The 20,356-nt window shown below is 42.5% G+C and overlaps 1 pseudogene across 1 annotated transcript; it reads left to right on the top strand.

The window, feature by feature from the left end:
- Positions 1-1,485: 1,485 nt before the first annotated feature.
- Positions 1,486-14,631, top strand: LOC125200322 (nuclear pore complex protein NUP85-like; annotated as a pseudogene). The gene is made up of 6 exons (XR_016135607.1): positions 1,486-1,500; positions 3,062-3,189; positions 3,461-3,572; positions 3,644-3,844; positions 3,983-4,114; positions 14,481-14,631. The product of XR_016135607.1 is annotated as a nuclear pore complex protein NUP85-like (transcript).
- The last annotated feature ends 5,725 nt before the right edge of the window (positions 14,632-20,356 follow it).

The following is a 20,356-nucleotide window of genomic DNA, read 5'->3' on the forward strand; positions in this document are numbered from 1 at the left end:
AGCGCGCTACCTGCTCACATGAGCCGCGCGCGTGGTTACTGTCTGCGTTTGGGAGGAAGGATTTAATAAGAAAATGTATCACAAACAAAAGACACTACAACAAATATACTATATAACGACACAAAATCAAGGACGCAATACTTGCGTTTGGGATTTTTCTAAAATAGTCAAAAACTAAGGACGCTTATAAAAGCGTCTTAAATTAAGCTTAAGTTGGGGACGCATAAGTATTGCGTCTCTAGGTATATCTTTAATCTCTATTAATACTTCCTCCGTCCCTAAAAATTTGTCACCTTTCACTTTCTCCATTTTTGGTAGTGGACCTCATATTCCACTAACTCATTCACACTCACATTTTATGATAAAATTAATATATAAAAGTAGAACTCACATGACACCAACTTCTTCAACCCACTTTCTATTACATTTCTTAAAACCCGTGTCGGGTCAAATTGTGACAAATTATGAGGAACGAAGGGAGTATAATAGTATATCTTTATTGAAACAAAAAAAAGTAAATTTACAAATCTCCGCCTCTCTCTCTTTTACATTCTGATCGCTGCTCCGATTTCCTGCCGCGGAGATCGTCGTCTCCCCTATCGTCGGTCTCATTGGAGTATCTCCGGTCGAAGAAATCCAATTGAATCACCGCAGTTCAATTTCTTCACTCATTGTTTCACCGTTCTCATCAGAGACATTCCAGTCAAAAAAATTCAATCAATTCATTGAGGTTTGATTTCTTCACTCATTGTTTCTCCATGTGGATTGAGTTTAGAGGTCTAGGGATTCACAATTTAGGATATTTATATTACAATCAGAGCTAGAAATTGCAAATCGTAGGAATTGTGCTCTGCTTGTTCTTCCTTTTATTTTTAATTAAGTGCATGTCTGCTAGTTGAAGAGTTGTGCATTTTTAAAATCATGTAGTAATTCTCAATTTTACATCTGCAATTATGACTGGAAAACCAAGCGGAAATACTTGAATTGTCTTCTCTATATGCCTGGATTGATAAACATAGATTAAGAAGCTTATCTGGAATTCAAACTCGATCTGTAATCTATTCGACTGCTGCTTATGCTTGGTTTGATCAATGTTTAAGATTGACTCCTAAATTATCTAGAATTTGAGTATTTTTTTTTATGATATGAGTTTTCTCTCTGATTGTTAGGTTTCATTTTGGACTCAATAAACTGTTGCAGTGGCAGCTTGGTTGTAAGTTAAATAGGCATTATATCATATTAAATGCATGAAACTATTACCACTATACATATATCCAAAGTAGATAATCTTGTGGCAATCATTTGATTTTAGGATTAAGAGTAGTCTTGGATGGTCTAGTATGACACCTGAGTTGAGTTTTCCTATCCAAATTGCACTGAAAAGGTGGTTCAAAACTTCATATATCAGATGCAGATGTTATTTCTGAATTAGTGGTTCAAAACTTCATATAATAGATGCAGATGTTATTTCTGAATTAGTTTAAGATGGTCTGGAATCTTGTCAGTATGTTGTTTAGGTAACTCTGTTTTCAATGCATACAACTCACCACCATTGTATATTACTCTTGTCAGTAAGATGCTTTTCACTTGAAATTTGAATTACGATTGCTCACCTCAGTTAGATTTCAGGTGGAAGGCTGATAAGGCTGAAATCATGCATCGGTATGCGCAAAAAAATGTTATAATTTGTTGGGTCTAACACGTTTCCTAAGCCAGGTGTGTGAAGAAAAGCGCTAGATCAAGGAAGTAAGGGAGGAGACGGTCTAGCGAGAGAAAGGAGTAAAAATGAGCAGAATTTACAAGAAAAGTGGCGTGACAGAGGAGTCTACGGCTGAGGGCGACAAAGTCATTATCTATACCTCGCTGGGCCCACCTAAAACGCCTATATATAGAGAAGAGCATGCAACGCAGAACATATAGTTTTTTTCCACTCTTCTTAGCTCATACATTTTCACACACACTTGGGAATGGTTCTGGGGTAATCGTGATAGGGGGGGTATTTTCTAAGATTTCGTGCTTGGCAACACCGTCCTAGTGAGGGCGACGATACAATTACTTTTAATTTCAGCTGTTTTTGCTAGTTTCCACCGTCGAACTTCACTTTTGGGAGTCGACTTTGATGTTGAATATGTTTAACTGCTTATCGCTCATGGATCTTGTTTATCTGTTTAATTTCAAGTTATTTTGCTTAGATCTCTCTGCTGTTAGCGTAATTCTTAAATTGCTATGTCAATCTCTGTTTATTTCGTTATTGAGGTGTTTGATGTGGAGTTTGGTGATAGATCTGTGGTTGATTGAGTATTCGGAGTTTTAATCTGTAAAATCTGACGTGATGGGGAATTTCTTCTGTTTGGAGTTTGTGTCGGACGCTTGGATACGGAGTGGATTTAGCGTCTGAAGTTGTTTGGCGTGTGAAAGAAACAGTAGTTGATAGAATTGTTTTATTTCTTCTTGGTTTCTATTTCACTTCGTCTAGGTATGCAGATCTGTTAAGTTCTTCGTTATTTATGCATAGATTTGATTTCAAGTTAGTAGCCCCTGTTTTTGATTTGCTTATGTGTTTTCTTAAGAAGTTTTATGCGAATTTGGTTGTAGAAGACGATGTCACTGTCAGTTAGTACGAGAGTTAGTTATTCTGCCACTTTTCAGTCGTACCTTGCTTTTTTTTAGACATGGTCCCCACCGTAGAAATATCTCCTAGGTCTAGCTGTTAGGTTAAGTTTCTTTCTAAGGTTCCCAAGTCAAGTTAATTTTAATTTTCCTCAACCCAAGAAAATGTGTGGCAACAGCCAACACCAAAAATACTCCCAAATCCTTGATTACGAGTCTTACGCATCTTTCTCTGTGGGATCGATCCCTACTTCCCTATACTAGGTTTAGTAAAGTGGTTGAGGGTTTTTTTTTTTGAAGAAGGGGTAGTACTTGTGTGTCCGACGACCGGGATTCCGCATGACCACGAGTTCCTAGACCAAGTGATCTTGAGGACTTGCTGGATCTAGGGAACCTGCTATTTCCTTGTTTGAATATTACAACACACACTACACTTGTACCATACCTGCAGCTTCAAAGGCCACTTGATATCGTGGAGTATTGGGAAGTTGAGAATGATCCAGAGTATTGGGAAATTATGTCGTCTTCTTTAAGCATTGGCTGGCTAGACATTGTTGTGAGTTTATATAAATCGAACAAGTCCCTTCCATGTAAAAGTTGAATACTTTATAGGTGCGTGCTGCTTCTCATGCTAAACATTTGCAGGTAAAAATGTTGCGGTTGCATGGATCTTACCAGTTGGACCAGCTTGGAACTCGAGAGGTAAGTCTGACTAAAATCTCTATTCTGTATAAGAAACTAATCTGGAAATTCAAAGTAATAAGTTTTGCGCAGATGTGTTGATTTATTCACCAACCTTATACACGAATAACATCTGGATCTTTTGCGCAATGCTGAAACAAATTGAAAGTGGACTCGTTGAAGCAGTTGTTGTTCTTATATCACAGATGCCACAATTGTGTCCTCATATATCAGATGAAAAATTAGGAGAATGCTACAACACCAAACCTGAGTTTATGAAAGTAATATATATACTTGAGAATTAGTACCTGAACATCAAATTGTACTATTCTTTATACATCTCATTTGTCAGGCATGGGAGAAGTGGAGAACTCAAATCACTAAACTGGACTGCCATCCTTACTGGCTTCAGTGTGATCATAAACAGACCAGAGATGGACTTAAAAACATGATTCAGATAATGCTGGGAAATGCTAATGTTATCTCCAACGCAACATTTCACTGGATAGAGCTTTACATTTCTCACCTTTTGTACATTAGGCCTTTCACTGTTGTAAGTTTGATGAGCTTAATGTTTCTTATTTGCTCGGTGTAGTTGCCTATCTAGATTGTGGAAAATGAAGTTGAAGTGTAATTTTGATCTCCATTAATCCATTTAACATCCGTATTATAAATAATTGTTCTGTTGCAGGGTGTAGAAAGTATGGATACCCTAGCCCAGAAATGCATGCATTTAAAACCAATTACCAATCGACATAAGTTGATGGGACTCTGACATAAGTTGATGGGACTCGTAATTAGGATTCTTGAAGAAAATACAGAGGTAATGTCTTAATTTTTGGTCCTAGAATAGCCTATATTTTTTTGCCTCATTCAGCCAGCCTTTGAGTGATCATTGATGTTTCAGGTTGTTCTCACCGAATGCTCAAGATCATTTGGCCCCTGGTAAGAGATGCTGTTCTATTCTTCATTTCTTGGTTTGTGCACAGAGCTGTAGTTCAGCTATTTTTATGTGATACTGATACCCCCAAGTCTTCCGAGGCAAGAACTTGGAGTATCGAGGGATGTTGAGGATTTGTAAAATTGCGAGAGAACTTAAGCGAAAGAAGAAGAATTCAATTATTCCAATTATTTCTTATTGCATAATGAATGAAGTAGGACTATTTATAGGACTAAGCGGTCCTACTCAAAAGGAAAGAAAATATCTCAAAAGGAATTAAATAATGTAAGCTAATAAACTAAACTTGGAAACAATAATTAAAGAAAATTTCCATATCTCTTGGGCGGTCCACAATTCCTTGTCCGTCTTCCTTCGATCGCCGCTGGCTGGTGAAGCTGAGGCAGAGCCTCCGCTTCTTGGGCTGATGGTTGTTCTTCGCACTGCTTTGACTCCGTATCAACTCCCCCCTGTTAGCAGCAGCCTTGTCCTCAAGGCGGACGTCAGGAAAATGTTGTTGAACATGATCCCTCGGCTCCCACGTCCCTTCATCGTTTTCATCATTTGTCCAACGTAGTTTCCATTGTTCTTGCGGAGTGTTGTTGACCAGAACAGTGCGACTTTCGGTCGCTGTAACAGGTATCACCACTTTCGATTCCCCATTGCGTCTCGCGGCAACGTCGCACTCGTAGGTGGGGAGGTTCCTGCGACAAACGGCCTAAGGAGGCTCACATGGAACACATTGTGAATCCGAGTGTCAGGCGGCAGGTCGAGCATATACGCGACTTTTCCTATCTTTTTGGCAACGCGGAACGGACCATAGTATCTTTGAGCTAATTTCGCCGACGTTGGACGTGCTATTGAGTGTTGGCGATATGGTTGAAGTTAGAGTAACACCATATCGCCTTCCTGAAACTCCACGTCGCGTCGATGCTTGTTTGCCTGAGAGCTCATTCGTCGCTGCATCTTCAGAAGATTTTCCTTTAGTTCCTGTAAGACAGCTGCTCTTTCCTCCAACGTAGCTATTACATCCGGATGCTTGGCTTGGACCGAAAGGGTGGGAAACAACAAAGGTGGTTCCCGACCGTATAAAGCCTGAAAAGGGGAAACTCGGAGCCCCTCATGTACACTGCAATTAATGGCTAATTCAGCCCAAGGGAGGAGTGTCGCCCACCGATTAGGCCGGTCAAATGTAAAGGAGTGCAGGTATTGCTCCAATGTTCGGTTCATCACTTCAGTTTGCCCGTCCGTCTGCGGGTGATAGGTTGTTGTATGTTGAAGAGTAGTACCACTTAGGTGCATAAAGTCGATCCAGAATTGGCTCATAAAGATCGGATCCCGATCAGTGAGTAGAAACTTCGGGAACCCATGGTGTTTGGCCACAATTTCCGTGAATAACTTGGCTGCACGCATAGCATCAAATCCGGTGGGTAGCGGTCCAAAGTGGGCATATTTTGATAAACGGTCAACCACAACCATAATGACGGTGATCCCTTGGGACTGCGGCAAACCCGTAATGAAGTCTAACGTGCGGCATCCCATACTTGGCTCGGTAAGGGCAGTAGTTGGATCAAGCCACCCGGTTTCTGGGTTGAGTACTTTGTTACTTGACATGCAAGACAGGCACCCACAAAGGCGCGTACATCTCGTCGCATATTTGGCCAGTAAAAAACTGCAACAAGCTTATGAAATGTACGATCAATGCCTTGATGTCCTGCCAGTGGGGAACCGTGAAATTCCTCCAATAATCTAGCACGGAGCGGAGAAATCGGGCTGATGTATATTCTCCGTTTATAGTATAGGAGGCCATCATGTACTGAAATATGGCACGAATCCTGTTTTGACTGCGGAGTGCAGAAGACGGAGGTGATCATCTTCCCTATTTTCCGTCTGAATATCGGCCAAGATGTTCGCAATTGGCTGAGAAACGACGGTGAACAGAGTCGCCAATATTGCTCCTGGTTCCGCCTCCCTCCGTGACAATGCATCTGCGGCTTTATTTGACGCTCCCGTTTTATATTCGATGCAAAATTTGTAACCCATCAATTTCCGAATGTAGAATTGTTGGTCCGGGGTTTGAATGACTTGGAGCAAGAGCTCCTTGAGGGCTGCGTTGATCAGTTTTTATTACAAATTCACGGCCAAGTAAATATTGCCTCCACTTTTGAACTGCCTCCACGATTGCATAGAGTTCCTTGTGGTATGTTGACGCGATGCGAAGCCGGGATCGAGTTTCTTACTAAAGAAGGCTATTGGGTGCCCCTCTTGTAACAAGATTGCTCCGATACCTAAGTCGGAGGCGTCTGTTTCCACGATGAATTCTTTGTTGAAGTTTGGAAGGCGAAGGACCGGTGCAGAAGTCATTGCTTTCTTCAAAGCCTCAAAGCTTGCGGAAGCGGACTCGCCCCAGATGAAACTGTCTTTCTTGAGCAGGTCGGTGAGTGGGGCTGCAATCATTGCATATTGACTTACAAACCGACGGTAGTACCCGGTGAGGCCTAGAAATCCTCGCAATTGTTTAACCGTTGTGGGCACTGGCCAGTCGGTCATGGCTTGGATTTTAGCGTCGTCCGCTTGTAAATTCCCATCGCCGATGATGTGGCCAAGGTACTATGGTCGGTTTGCAGAACGAACATTTTCCCAATTTCACGAAGAACGAATGCGAGGAAAGTATAGTGAGTACTTCATTCAAGTGTTGAACATGCTCGACGATAGTGTTACTATAGACTAATATATCAAAGAACACAATTACGAAATTTTGGAGGAATGGTCGAAAAATTGCATTCATTGCAGCTGGAAAGGTGGATGGAGCATTCGTCAATCCAAATGGCATCATCAAGAACTCGTAGTGTCCTGAGTGCGTGCGGAACGCGGTTTTGAAAATGTCTTCCTCGTGCATTCATATTTGGTGGTACCCCGACCGGAGATCCAGCTTTGAAAAGCATCGCGCTGCACCTAGTTCTTCGAACAGCTCGTCAGCCGTCGGAATTGGAAAATGGCCAGGCTCTTTGGCCGCATTTAATGCCCTATAGTCAATGCAGAAGCGGAAAGTGCCATCCTTTTTGCGAACGAGCAAAACAGGGGATGAGAAAGGGCTGACACTTGGTCGAATTATTCCTTGGTTCGGCATTTCTTGAATCTGTTTTTCGATTTCAGTTTTCTGGAAATATGGATATCGATACGGGCGTACATTGATAGGCTTTGTTGACTGTGGAAGCCTGATCCTATGATCCCATGGGCGAGACAGGGCCAGAGCCTCCGGCAGTCGAAACACCTGTGTGTGCGCGTGCAGCACTTCTTGAATTGAAGGGGGAAGATCCATTGGGAGTTCGGCGATCAAGTTATTGTCGGGGATCGGGTCCTTATACTGCACGAGCTCGAATAATTCAACGTCGTTATCTTCTGCTATTAGCGCCGTCAAGGCGTTGAACGAAATTGGTCGCGGACGTGCATCCGCGGCTGTGAGTCGGACCAACTGATCTCTCCAATAAAATGTGACAGTAAGATTTGCATAATCATGAGTCACTTCACCCAAGGTTTGCAGCCACTGAACGCCGAGGACAATATCTGGGCCGTGGATGGCTAAAACATATAGATCGATCTCGAAGTTATGGCCTTGGAGTACTATTGGTGTCTTCGGGCAGAAGGCCGTGTAGGTGAGGGAATCACCGTTTCCGACATAAACACGGAACGGGTTGACCATTGTTAAAGGTAAGCATAGCTTCTCCACAATAGATGGGTGAATAAAGTTATGAGTACTCCCTCCGTCAAGTAAGACCTGGAACGGAGTGTCACCGATAAGCCCCACTATCCGAAGCGAGCGCGGGTTCTGCGTGCCGGACAAGGAGTGTATGCTAGATACGTCCGTGGTGATGACCGTAGGTTCCATTGTAGTAGCCTCGATCAAGTCTGGTGGCAGCGGTAGCATTGGAATCTCCGGGCAGGCTATACCGTCGTCATCACCCATAAAGGCAAGGAATGTGCGGCTGCACCCTGGGATCCACTTTTCCTCACAGAAATAAAACAGACCCCATCGCTGGCGATCCGCTTTCTCAGCTGGTGATACGCAAACAACTGGTATTGTATGCGGCGATGGAAAAGTAGTCGCCCGATTGACTGGTGTTGCGGCTGGAATGACCGGCTTATTACCTGACATTGTGTAGTTGTTTTCCCATTGTCTTCTAGATTGGTGTGAAACTGACGGAGCAGCTGCTTGGTGACACGCCTCCAGTTCCCGAGCTAGAGCGAAGACTGCCGAGAGAGTAGTTGGGCGGCGAATATTCAACTCGCGCTGAACCGGTTGCTTGAGCCCCGCGATGAATAGCGAGATCAAAGTCGACTCCGCCGTTCCAGAAATCTTCTCTAAGTTGCCTTCAAACGCAGCTTGATAGTCTTGCACAGAGGTTGTTTGCTTGAGGTTTGAAAGGACACCCACATAATCCACATAGTAATCCGGGTCGAAACGATGGCGGATCGCTTGAAGGAAGTCCTCCCACGATGAGTCGCAATTGTTCGCACGGTAATAGCGAAACCAAGCTGAAGCCGGAGGGTCCATGAGCATTCTGTTGGCTAACAATCAAATAAAACTATGGATTGAGAAAGGAATTCACGAAGAAAAATGTAGAACTTTTATTGAAATCAGATTCTTGATGAACAAACACAATCCCTAAATTTTGGGGTTCTCAGCTCGATTCTAAAACTCTCTCTCTCTTTCTGTAAAACAACTAACACCTTTTAAACCAGCTGACTAGTCCAAGTGAATGGACGGTTGGGATTACATCATCTAATTACTCTACATCATACGGCTATTATTAATTCAGCCAAAAGTTGAATTAATATTTCCTGTTTGCTGAATCAGTAGGCACACTTCAACAATCCTCCACCTTGCCTGCTTGATTCACCTCATGTATTCCTTCTGCATAAGCCCACAAGTCTGCAGCAGAGGTCGAACTTCTCCTTAGGCAATGCCTTCGTTAGCATATCTGCAGGGTTCACTGCAGTATCAACTTTGAACACAATTACCTTCCCTTTCTCCACCTCTTCTCTCACAAAATGAAGCCGCACATCGATGTGCTTGCTTCTCTCATGAAATACCTGGTGTTTAGCTAGATGAATGGCGCTGTTATTATCACATCCAATGGGTACAGCCTCCTGCATAACACCAAAATCAGCCACCATACCTCTCTACCAAAAACTTTCCTTAACCGCAGCTGTTAGAGCCATATACTCGCCTCGGTTGTGGACAAAGCTACCACATCTTGCAGACTCGATTTCCAACTGACTGCTGCTCCATACATTGTGAATACGTATCCAGATTGTGACCTTCTACTATCCACATTTCCAGCATAGTCACTATCACAAAAACCCATCAATGCTTCCCCACTGCATTCCTTGCCTCCATCAAACAATATGCCATAATCTCCACTTCCCTTTAGGTACCTGAGAATCCATTTCAATGCTGCCCAGTGTTCCTTGCCAAAGTCTGTCATGAATCGGCTTGTTGCACTCATGGCCTGAGCCACATCTGGCCTTGTACTAATCATTGAGTACATTATGCTCCCCACAATGTTTGCATAAGGTATTGACTGCATTTCCATCCTTTCTGCCTCAGTGCTAGGCCTTTGTGTTACAGAAAGTTTAAAGTGTTGGGCTAGAGGGGTTGATGTCACCTTTGAGTCCTGCATCTTAAACCTCTTAATAACTCTGGAGATGTAATCAGTTTGGTTCAACCATATCTGCTTCCTTTCTCTATTCCTGACTATATTCATCCCCAATATTCTTGTTGCTCTTCCCAAATCCTTCATGTCAAAAACTGATCTCAAATCATCCTTGACTATCTGTACTTCCCTCTTGCAAGCTACTGCCAACAAAATATCATCGACATATAGCAGTAAGTAGGCAACAGTAGCTCCATTTCTCCTCTTTATATACACACATTCATCATATTTCGACCTTTTGAACCCACTGCTCAATATGTGATCATCAAATTTCTTATGCCATTGCCTGCTTGCTTGCTTGAGTCCATACAAACTCTTTTTCAGTAAACACACTTTGCCTTCCTGCCCAACCTTGACAAAACCTTCGGGCTGTTGCATATATATCGTTTCCTCCAAGTCTCCATGTAAGAAAGCGGTTTTTACATCTAGTTGATCCAGCTCCCAATCCATTCTAGCAACCACTGCTAACAGTATTCTTATTGAAGTATGTTTGACCACTGGGGAAAAAACTTCATTGAAATCCACTCCCTGTTCTTGAGTGAACCCCCTTGCCACCAACCTAGCTTTATATCTTATTTTCTCTCCATCTGCAGATTCTATCTTTCTCTTGAACAACCATTTACAACTGATCACTTTTCTGCCTTCAACTTTGTCAACCAAAATCCAAGTTCCATTCTTGATGAGGGACTCAATCTCATCAATCATGGCCTTCATCCAGTAATCTCTTTCACTACACTCCATTGCTGCTTTATATGAACTAGGCTCAGTGTAGAAAATTTGCTCAGCCACACACAGAGCAAAATACAACATTTCTGAATCCATGTACCTGGCTGGGGTCTGACATCTTTCCTTCTGACTCTATCCCGAGCCAGCTTGTAATCTCTGAGATCATTGTGGTTGTTAGTATCACCTCCAGGGGTATCACTACTCTCAGCTCCACCTTGAACTTCATCATTACTGATCAAGTCATCATCAGTTTCAGCACCATCCCCACTCTGGATTTCTGGTCCCAGCTCCACCTCAACTTCTGGACCAGAGTTGCCACCAGCATTGAAGCTTGTATCCAGCTCCTTTTCAGATTTCTTAAAAGGCATCTCATTCTCAATGAACACAACATCTCGGGTTAACATCACCTTTTGTCTCCCTTGCTCTATACACCAGAGCCTATACCCTTTAACACCTGATTGATAGCCTAACATCACACATCTCACAGCTCTAGCATCAAGCTTGCTTTGCTTCAAATGAGCAAAAGCTTTACATCCAAAGGTTCTTAAATGAGAATAATCCCCATATCTGCCATACCACCTGTAGTTTGGAGTATCCCCATTTATGCTAGAAGATGGACACATATTGATCAACTTCACAGCAGTTGCAGCAGCTTCTGCCCAGAATTTTTTCTCCATTCCAGAGGCCAACAACATGCACCTAACTCTTTCAAGTATAGTTCTATTTGCTTGCTACCCCATTTTGCTGTGGGTTGAGGGAAACTGTCCTATGCCTTTTTATGCCTCTCTCCGCACAAAAATTTTCAAATTCCTTGGACAAGAACTCAAGTCCATTGTCTGTTGTTCTCAGACACTTTAACACACATCCCTTCTCCATTTCAGTCAACTTACACCATTCTCTAAATTTAGCAAATGCTTCAGACTTTTCCCTCAAAACATACAACCAAATCTTTCTAGAAAAATCATCTATAATAGTCATGTAGTATCTCCCACCCCCAACAGAGTTCACTGGGGCAGGACCCCATAAGTCACTATGTGCGTAATCTAAAGGGGCTGTGGATGTGTGTTTACCTCGTGGATAAGGCAATTTCTTTGATTTTGCCAATATGCACTCTTCACATGGCTCAAGACTTCCATCCTCTGACTTTGGAATTACTTCCTTTCTGATTAATTCTTTCACACTGCCATCTGCTGGGTGTGCCAGCCTCATATGCCATACTCTGAGGGAATTATCTCTGACATTATGTAGTTCACCTTTGCTTCTTAGAACCGAAGCACGTAGGTAGTACAAACTGCCCTTCCTCTCTGCTGTCAACATCACATTCGCACCCCTTCTCACCTTCATACTTCCCCCAGATGATTCGAACGAGCACCCTTTCTGTTCTAGCAGACCCAGTGATATAAGGTTCCTCTTCACTTCAGGAATAAGCCTCACATCATTAAGGACTTTTACTACCCATCAGATAAACGCAGCCTCACACTTCCAATTCCTTGAATATTGCAGACCTTGTTGTTTCCAAGAACCACGGACCCTGCTGACTCGGTTAAGGATTCAAACCATTCCACATTCGGACACATGTGGAAGCTACATCCCGAGTCTAGAATCCAGGAAACTGACTCGATTACTTCCATCACATTCAAAGCTTCAGCAACCTCATTTTCTTGCACACAATCTGAGTTGTTCTTTCCCTGTGCAGCACCTTCAGCTTGCTTCCTTTTCCAAGCGAAGCAGTCCCGTTTCAAATGACCGGGCTTCTTGCACCAATGGCACGATCGAGTCTCCTTCTGATCGGTTGTTGAATTCTTTGAATAATCAGCCTTCTTGAAATTCTTCTTTCCTTTGAATTTCTTGATATTCAAGCTCTCGGGCGCTTGATCTTGGACCTTAATCACACCCTTCTGCAACTCTTTCGCCCTAAGAGCTGACTGCACCTCCAGCAGTGTGATTGTGCCCTCTCTGCCATAGATAATCGCATCCTTCAGATGATCATAAGATCTTGGTAAAGCATTCAAAAGAAGTATGGCTTTATCTTCGTCCTCCATTGTGACGTCGATGTTTTCGAGATCATCGACCACCTTATTGAAGTCCTCAAGTTGTTCAATGATCCCCTTTTCTTCCAAGAACCTGTACGAATCTGCTTCATCCACAGCCTATTTGCAAGCGATTTGGCCATATACAGACCTTCAAGTTTTTCAAGAATCCCCGCTGCCGTTGTTTCCTTCGCTACCTCTCTGAGTACCTTATCTCCAAGGCATAGAACAACAACGCTGTGCACTTTAGCCATAACGTCGGCCTTCTTTGCTGCAGCCTTCTCATCAAGAGCTTCTTTCTGAGTTTCATCCTTCTTCCCAGTAGTTAGCGCGTCCGCCAACCCCTGTTGAATCAGCATCGCACGAATCTTCATGCGCCAAAGTCCGAAATCGTTCTTACCTGTGAATTTCTCCGCCTCTAACCTGGCCGCCATAGATCTGCCCTGAATCAGCTCCTCGATTGCTCCCAACGATTGACAAATTGATTCCCACGCGACGGCGCCACTTGTTGGCTAACAATCAAATAAAACTATGGATTGAGAAAGGAATTCACGAAGAAAAATGTAGAACTTTTATTGAAATCAGATTCTTGATGAACAAACACAATCCCTAAATTTTGGGGTTCTCAGCTCGATTCTAAAACTCTCTCTCTCTTTCTGTAAAACAACTAACACCTTTTAAACCAGCTGACTAGTCCAAGTCAATGGACGGTTGGGATTACATCATCTAATTACTCTACATCATACGGCTATTATTAATTCAGCCAAAAGTTGAATTAATATTTCCTGTTTGCTGAATCAGTAGGCACACTTCAACACATTCTAACCAAAAAAAGGCGTTTTGTAGTGGTGTCTCGTTGTAATCGAAATATGTCTCGACATGGTCGATCCAATCCTCCGTATTAGCACCATTGAAGCGTGGAGGATCGAGGCGAATTCTCGGGCCGGCATCTGGTGGCTTGTCCTGACGGTTCCGGTTGCGGAAATTGTTGTTGCCGTTGTTATGATTGTTGTTATTGTTGTTGTTGTTGTTGTTGTTGTTCCCGGCAGTCCCGGTGAAGTCACGGACAGCCGCACGGAGGTTCACCTGATCAGCTCGTGTGTCGGCGAGGACCTTGTTAGTTGTACCCAGCTCCGATGTCAAGTGCGTGATGGCTTCAAAGAGCTCGTCCAGACGGCTGGCGATGCCGTCCCCTGAGGACGTTGATGGTTCCATGATCGCAGGTATGGCGGTGGTGGTCAGGGTACAATGATAGAGAGTTCGGGATGAAAGCACCAATTGATACCCCCAAGTCTTCCAAGGCAAGAACTTGGAGTATCGAGGGATGATGAGGATTTGTAAAATTGCGAGAGAACTTAAGCGAAAGAAGAAGAATTCAATTATTCCAATTCTTTCTTATTGCATAATGAATGAAGTAGGACTATTTATAGGACTAAGCGGTCCTACTCAAAAGGAAAGAAAATATCTCAAAAGGAATTAAATAATGTAAGCTAATAAACTAAACTTGGAAACAATAATTAAAGAAAATTTCCATATCTCTTGGGCGGTCCACAATTCCTTTTCCGTCTTCCTTCGATCGCCGCTGGCTGGTGAAGCTGAGGCAGAGCCTCCGCTTCTTGGGCTGATGGTTGTTCTTCGCACTGCTTTGACTCCGTATCTGATACAGTTGTAAAATTGTGCAAATAATTGTTGGTGCTCTTTGATAACTGTTCACAATTGACAAAGCAGTAGTGTTTTTCCATTAAAACATGCTGGTGGTTTATCTCTATCTTTGAACAGGATGATAACCCATGCTGCAGAGCTGCTGACAGCTGGAAGTGCTCAAGCAGAAATGCTTTTGCATGAGGAGCAGTCTAAGATTGGAGGAATCTGCATAGAAGAGCTTCATCGACTGATTTATGCTCAAGTTCTATCATCTCATGCCTTGACATGGAATGTAAGTAGTGAACCAGCAGTTGTTTTTTGGCATTGCTCTTGATGCCTCCTATCCTTTTGACATTGAGGACCTCACATATTTGATATAGGTTCAGTTTTTTACTTGTAAAATTCTTCCACTACTCCCTATTTCTGATATAATTTTTATTCTGGTCCTTTAGATCGCTCCTATATATTTGACTTCACGCATGAAGCAAGGTTTGGGTTTATTGGAGAATTTACTGTACAAGCAGCCCGTACAGCATGATCAAGTGTTATCGGAGGTGCTTAAGGACTGCAACATTCTATTGCCTGTTTCTGTCAAAATCCCTGAATTCACATTAACATTCACCATCGATTACTGGAGTTCTTAGACAGTGTACCTTTTCTCTTTATGCAGAGCATAGAGATCTGTCGTCTCAATGGAATAGATTATGTTAGTCGCCATATGATGAAGGTATGTTTCAAGCAATGATTACCCATCTTACCACAAGGATCTCATCCCTTACTGATGAAACTATTTTTTATGTGCTTCTCATTTTGAATACATGCCTGTGAAGTTTACTTATACCAATATGTCGTCTATGAAAACAGATAGCTGGAGTTCATTACTGGAAGCATGGAGAGAAAGGTTCCGCTGTGCACTGGCTGCAGCAAGCTCAGGATGAAGTTCGTTTAAACCGAATTGCGAAGCATTTATTTGATTTTGTTGGAAAATCAGTTTCTGATGAAAGTTTCAAGGTAATGTTACTCAGAAATTGTATTTTACCTCAGGAAATTTAACAATGATTAGTTTTGGCAGGTACCAAAAGCTTAATGATTTCTGATTTCTAATATTGGCATGTTTTTGTATTGTCTGTTTGTAGAGACAATATTTATAAACTTGATTTGTGGATATAACGTCTCTGATCTCATTGAAAGTATGCTGATTATTTACATATCCCACTGCAGTGAATTCTATACCTGCTCAACTAAGAGCAGAAGCTATAGTGGTGCTTAAAGATATTCTTGTGCATGGCAAGCTGAATACAACTTGCATTCAGTAAATTTTCACATTAGTTTTTGGTGAGATAGAGGTGGATAAAAAATTCCCCGAGGAAAGTTGTTATTACCATGTAATAATGATCCCACATAGCTGCATAAACTGTTAATTATGGAGCCTAATCTCCAACCATATTTAGGATTTGTTTCCTAGAAGTATATTTCCTTGTGATAGATTTATTCCATAGAAGATATTTCCTTATGGAATATGTTTCCTAGTTGACTAGAATTAGGGCTCTCTATTTTGCTTATAAATAGAGGTGTCCCCTCATTGTAAAATCATCCTGAAATTATATAGTGAAATCCCTGGCTTGGCATCGCCCCCAGACGTAGATACACTTTGTATCAAACTGGGTAAACAATTCGTTGTGTTCATTCTCCTTTTATATTCGTGATTGCTTGTGTTTATTTCCCAACAACTGGTATCTAGAGCCTAGGGTTTAAGAGGAATAAATCACGATGGGATCGACGGGAAGATTGCTGTAGAGAAGTTCGACGGATCTAATTTCGGATTTTGGAAGATGCAGATTGAGGATTACCTGTACGGTAAAGATCTGTGGAAACCTTTAAAAGCCAAACCCGAAAAGATGGAACCGGAGGAGTGGGAGCTGCTGGATAGAAAAGCGATGAGCGCGATTAGGCTATCGTTGTCCAAGGAGGTGGCTTATCACACGACTGCAGCAAAGTCGACGAAGGAGATGATGAAGATCTTGGAGGATATGTATCAGAAACCATCAACGGCAAACAAGGTACATCTGATTAGACGATTGTTTAATTTTAGAATGCAAGAGGGAAAGGAGGTGCAACAACATCTCAACGAGTTCAACATGATTACTTCGCAACTGAACTCTGTTGATATTAAATTCGCTGATGAAATTCGTGCCCTAATTTTGCTATCGTCCCTGCCTGAGAGTTGGGCTGGCACAGTGACAGCAGTTACTGCTGCAGAGACAAACCTGACAGTTGACAGAGTAAGAGATCTGATGATTGGTGAGGAAGTTCGCCGGAAAGAATCGGGATCTTCTACTTCTGGTTCAGTATTGAGTACAGAACAGAGAGGCAGATCGAAGGGAAGGAAAAATTGTGGAAGATCAAAATCCACAGGAAGGAGCCAATCCAAGAAGGATTTGGATCGAGTTAAATGCTGGAATTGTGATGAGTTTGGGCACTTTAGAAATCAGTGTGAGGCACCGAAGAAATATAAGAATAAGGATCAGAAAGAGAAGAATACAACAAACGCTACCATGTCAGATGACGATGGCGAGGCGTTGGTCCTAAGTGTGAGTAGTCCGATGGAATCGTGGGTATTGGATTCTGGAGCTTCGTTCCATTCATGCAGCAATGTGGAGGTAATGGAAAACTATGTTCCTGGCGATTTAGGGAAAGTATATCTGGCTGATGACGAGCCCTTAGATATCGCGGGAAAGGGAAACGTGAAGGTAGTGACATCCAATGGATCCGTAATAAAACTGAATGGATTCAGACACATTCCTGGATTACAGAGAAACTTGATTTCGATTGAGAAGCTTGATGCAAAAGGGTACACGGTAACATTTGGCTGCAGCAATTGGAAGATTACCAAGGGAGCTATGATAGTAGCTCGAGGTAAGAAGGAGGGTACGTTGTATACCACAACTAACTCCAAAGAATTCATTGATCTTGCAAGTGAAGCAAATAATGCAGATTTGTGGCATTGTCGTCTTGGCCACATGAGCGAGAAAGGGATGAAGATAATGTGCTCAAAAGGTTTACTGCCGGGCCTGAAAACAGTTGAAGTTGGCCTATGCGAGGATTGCGTGTTTGGGAAACAGAAAAGGGTAAGTTTCTCAAGAGGAGGCAGAAAATTGAAGACGCAGAAGTTGGAGTTGGTACATAGCGATCTATGGGGACCAGCACCTGTGAAGTCCCTAGGAGGCTCTGAATATTATATATATGACATTCATCGACTACTCCACTCGAAAGGTATGGGTTTATTTTCTGAAGAGTAAATCTGATGCGTTTGATACTTTCAGGAAGTGGAAAGCCCTTGTTGAAACTGAAACCGGGCTGAAGGTGAAGTGTCTAAGATCCGATAATGGAGGAGAATATGAACTTGCAGAGTTCAAGGAGTTTTGCGCAGAGAATAGAATTCGCATGGAGAAGACTGTGAAAGGAACTCCACAGCAGAATGGAATCGCGAAGCGCATGAACAGAACATTGAATGAGCGAGCAAGATGCATGAGGTTGAAAAGTGGATTGCCAAAGAATTTTTGGGCAGATGCAGTCAACACAGCTGCGTTCCTAATCAACAGAGGTCCATCAGTTCCATTGGAGTTTCGGATACCCGAGGAGGTTTGGACAGGAAAAGAGGTGAATCTATCTTACCTACGTATCTTTGGTTGTGTTGCTTATGCTCATGTTAGTTCTGTTGAGAGAAGTAAGTTGGATGCAAAATCTATTAAGTGTACGTTCATTGGTTATGGAGGCGATGAGTTCGGTTATAGACTCTGGGATGAGCAGAACCATAAGGTTATTCGCAGTAGAGATGTCGTTTTCAATGAACAGGTATTATACAAGGATAGATTGGAGGCATCGAGTTCCAGCAGTTCTCATCCCCAAGTAGTCGAGCTAGACATCTCAAACTCGAGTAGGAGCAAGGAGAGTCAGAATGCTGAAGAGTTGCTTGAAGAAGAACCAAGCACTCCACCACCGATTATTCCGCTGCCTAAACAGACTAGAGAGCGACGTGCACCTGATAGGTACTCGCCCTCTAATTTCTATTTGTTACTTACTGATGGTGGTGAACCTGAGGGTTATGAAGAGGCAGGAGAAGGCCCTGATAAACGAAGGTGGAAAATTGCCATGGATGATGAGTTTGCCTCTCTTCTCCTGAATGGCACATGGGAGCTTGTGGAACTTCCAAAAGGGAAAAAGGCATTGCATTGCAAGTGGGTCTATCGAATCAAAGGTGAAGCTGATGGTAGCAAGCGCTACAAGGCTAGGCTGGTTGTCAAGGGATTTGAGCAACGATACGGTATTGATTATACAGATGTCTTCACTCCTGTTGTGAAACTGACTACTATTCCTTTAGTGTTGAGTATGGTAGTTGCAGAAAATCTATTGTTACATCAGATGGATGTAAAGACGGCATTCCTTCATGGTGATTTGGAGGATGAGTTGTACATGACACAGCCCGAGGGATTCGTAGTAAAAGGAAAGGAAAATCTTGTGTGCAAGTTGAAGAAGAGCTTGTATGGCTTAAAGCAAGCTCCCAAGCAGTGGTACAAGAAGTTTGATGGATTCATGATGGAGATTGGCTAGATGTTACGCTGACCATTGTTGTTACTACAAGAGGTTTGACAAGAGCTATCTTATCCTGTTATTATATGTTGATGATATGTTGATCGCAGGAGGTGATCCAAAGGAGATGGATAAGTTGAAAAGGCAATTGTCTGAACGATTCTCCATGAAAGATCTTGGAGAGGCTAATCAAATTTTGGGCATGAGAATCGAACGTGACAAGGCGGCAGGAAAATTGTATCTTTCGCAAGCTGCTTACATTGGTAAGGTTTTGGAAAGATTCAACATGGATAATTCGAAGACAGTAAGTGTGCCTTTGGGCAGTCACTTCAAGCTGTCGAAGAATGAGTCGCCGAGTACAAAAGAAGAACGTGCTGAAATGAAGAAAGTTCCTTATGCTTCAGCAATTGGCAAGTGTGCCTTTGGGCAGTCACTTCAAGCTGTCGAAGAAGGAGTCGCCGAGTACAAAAGAAGAACGTGCTGAAATGAAGAAACTTCCTTATGCTTCAGCAATTGGCAGTATTATGTATGCAATGGTGTGTACGAGGCCTGATATTGCACAAGTAGTGGGAGTAGTGAGTCGGTTCATGGGTGATCCGGGCAAGCAACATTGGAAAGCGGTTAAATGGATCCTTAGATACTTGAGAGGTACTACAGAAAGAGTCTTATGTTTCAATGGCAAGAAAGTCGAGCTGGCAGGTTATGTGGATACAGACTTGGCGTCCAATGATCTTGATGGGAGAAGAAGCACAACCGGGTATGTATTTACTTATGGTGGTACTGCTATTTCATGGACTTCTAAGTTGCAGAAGACCGTTGCTTTGTCTACTACGGAGGCTGAATATGTAGCCGCAACGGAGGCAAGCAAGGAGATGGTGTGGTTGCAGAGTTTCTTAGATGAACTTGGGAAGGAGAACAAGAGTAGCAGACTCTACAGTGATAGTCAGAGTGCTATTTTCTTGGCAAAGAATCCAGCGTTTCATTCTAGGACAAAGCATATGGAGTTGAAGTATCATTACATTCGACACCTAGTGGAGATGAAAATCTTGCAACTTGAGAAGATACTTGGAAGTGAGAATCCAGCAGACATGTTTACTAAGGTGGTGACCTTAGAGAAATTGAAGCTATGCATAGCTTCAATTGGCCTTGAAACTTGAAGAGAAGGTTAGGCGATGCTAAGCGGATGCAGGGATGAGATCACGAGGATATGGTGGCGTAGGAGTTGTTAGTCTCCAAGTGGGAGATTGTTAATTATGGAGCCTAATCTCCTACCATATTTAGGATTTGTTTCCTAGAAGTATATTTCCTTGTGATAGATTTATTCCATAGAAGATATTTCCTTATGGAATATGTTTCCTAGTTGACTAGAATTAGGGCTCTCTATTTTGCTTATAAATAGAGGTGTCCCCTCATTGTAAAAT

Source organism: Salvia hispanica, chromosome 2 (genome assembly GCF_029641045.1).
Source record: "Salvia hispanica isolate PSC_SH4W2 chromosome 2, Shi_PSC_v1, whole genome shotgun sequence".
Lineage (NCBI taxonomy): Eukaryota > Viridiplantae > Streptophyta > Magnoliopsida > Lamiales > Lamiaceae > Salvia > Salvia hispanica.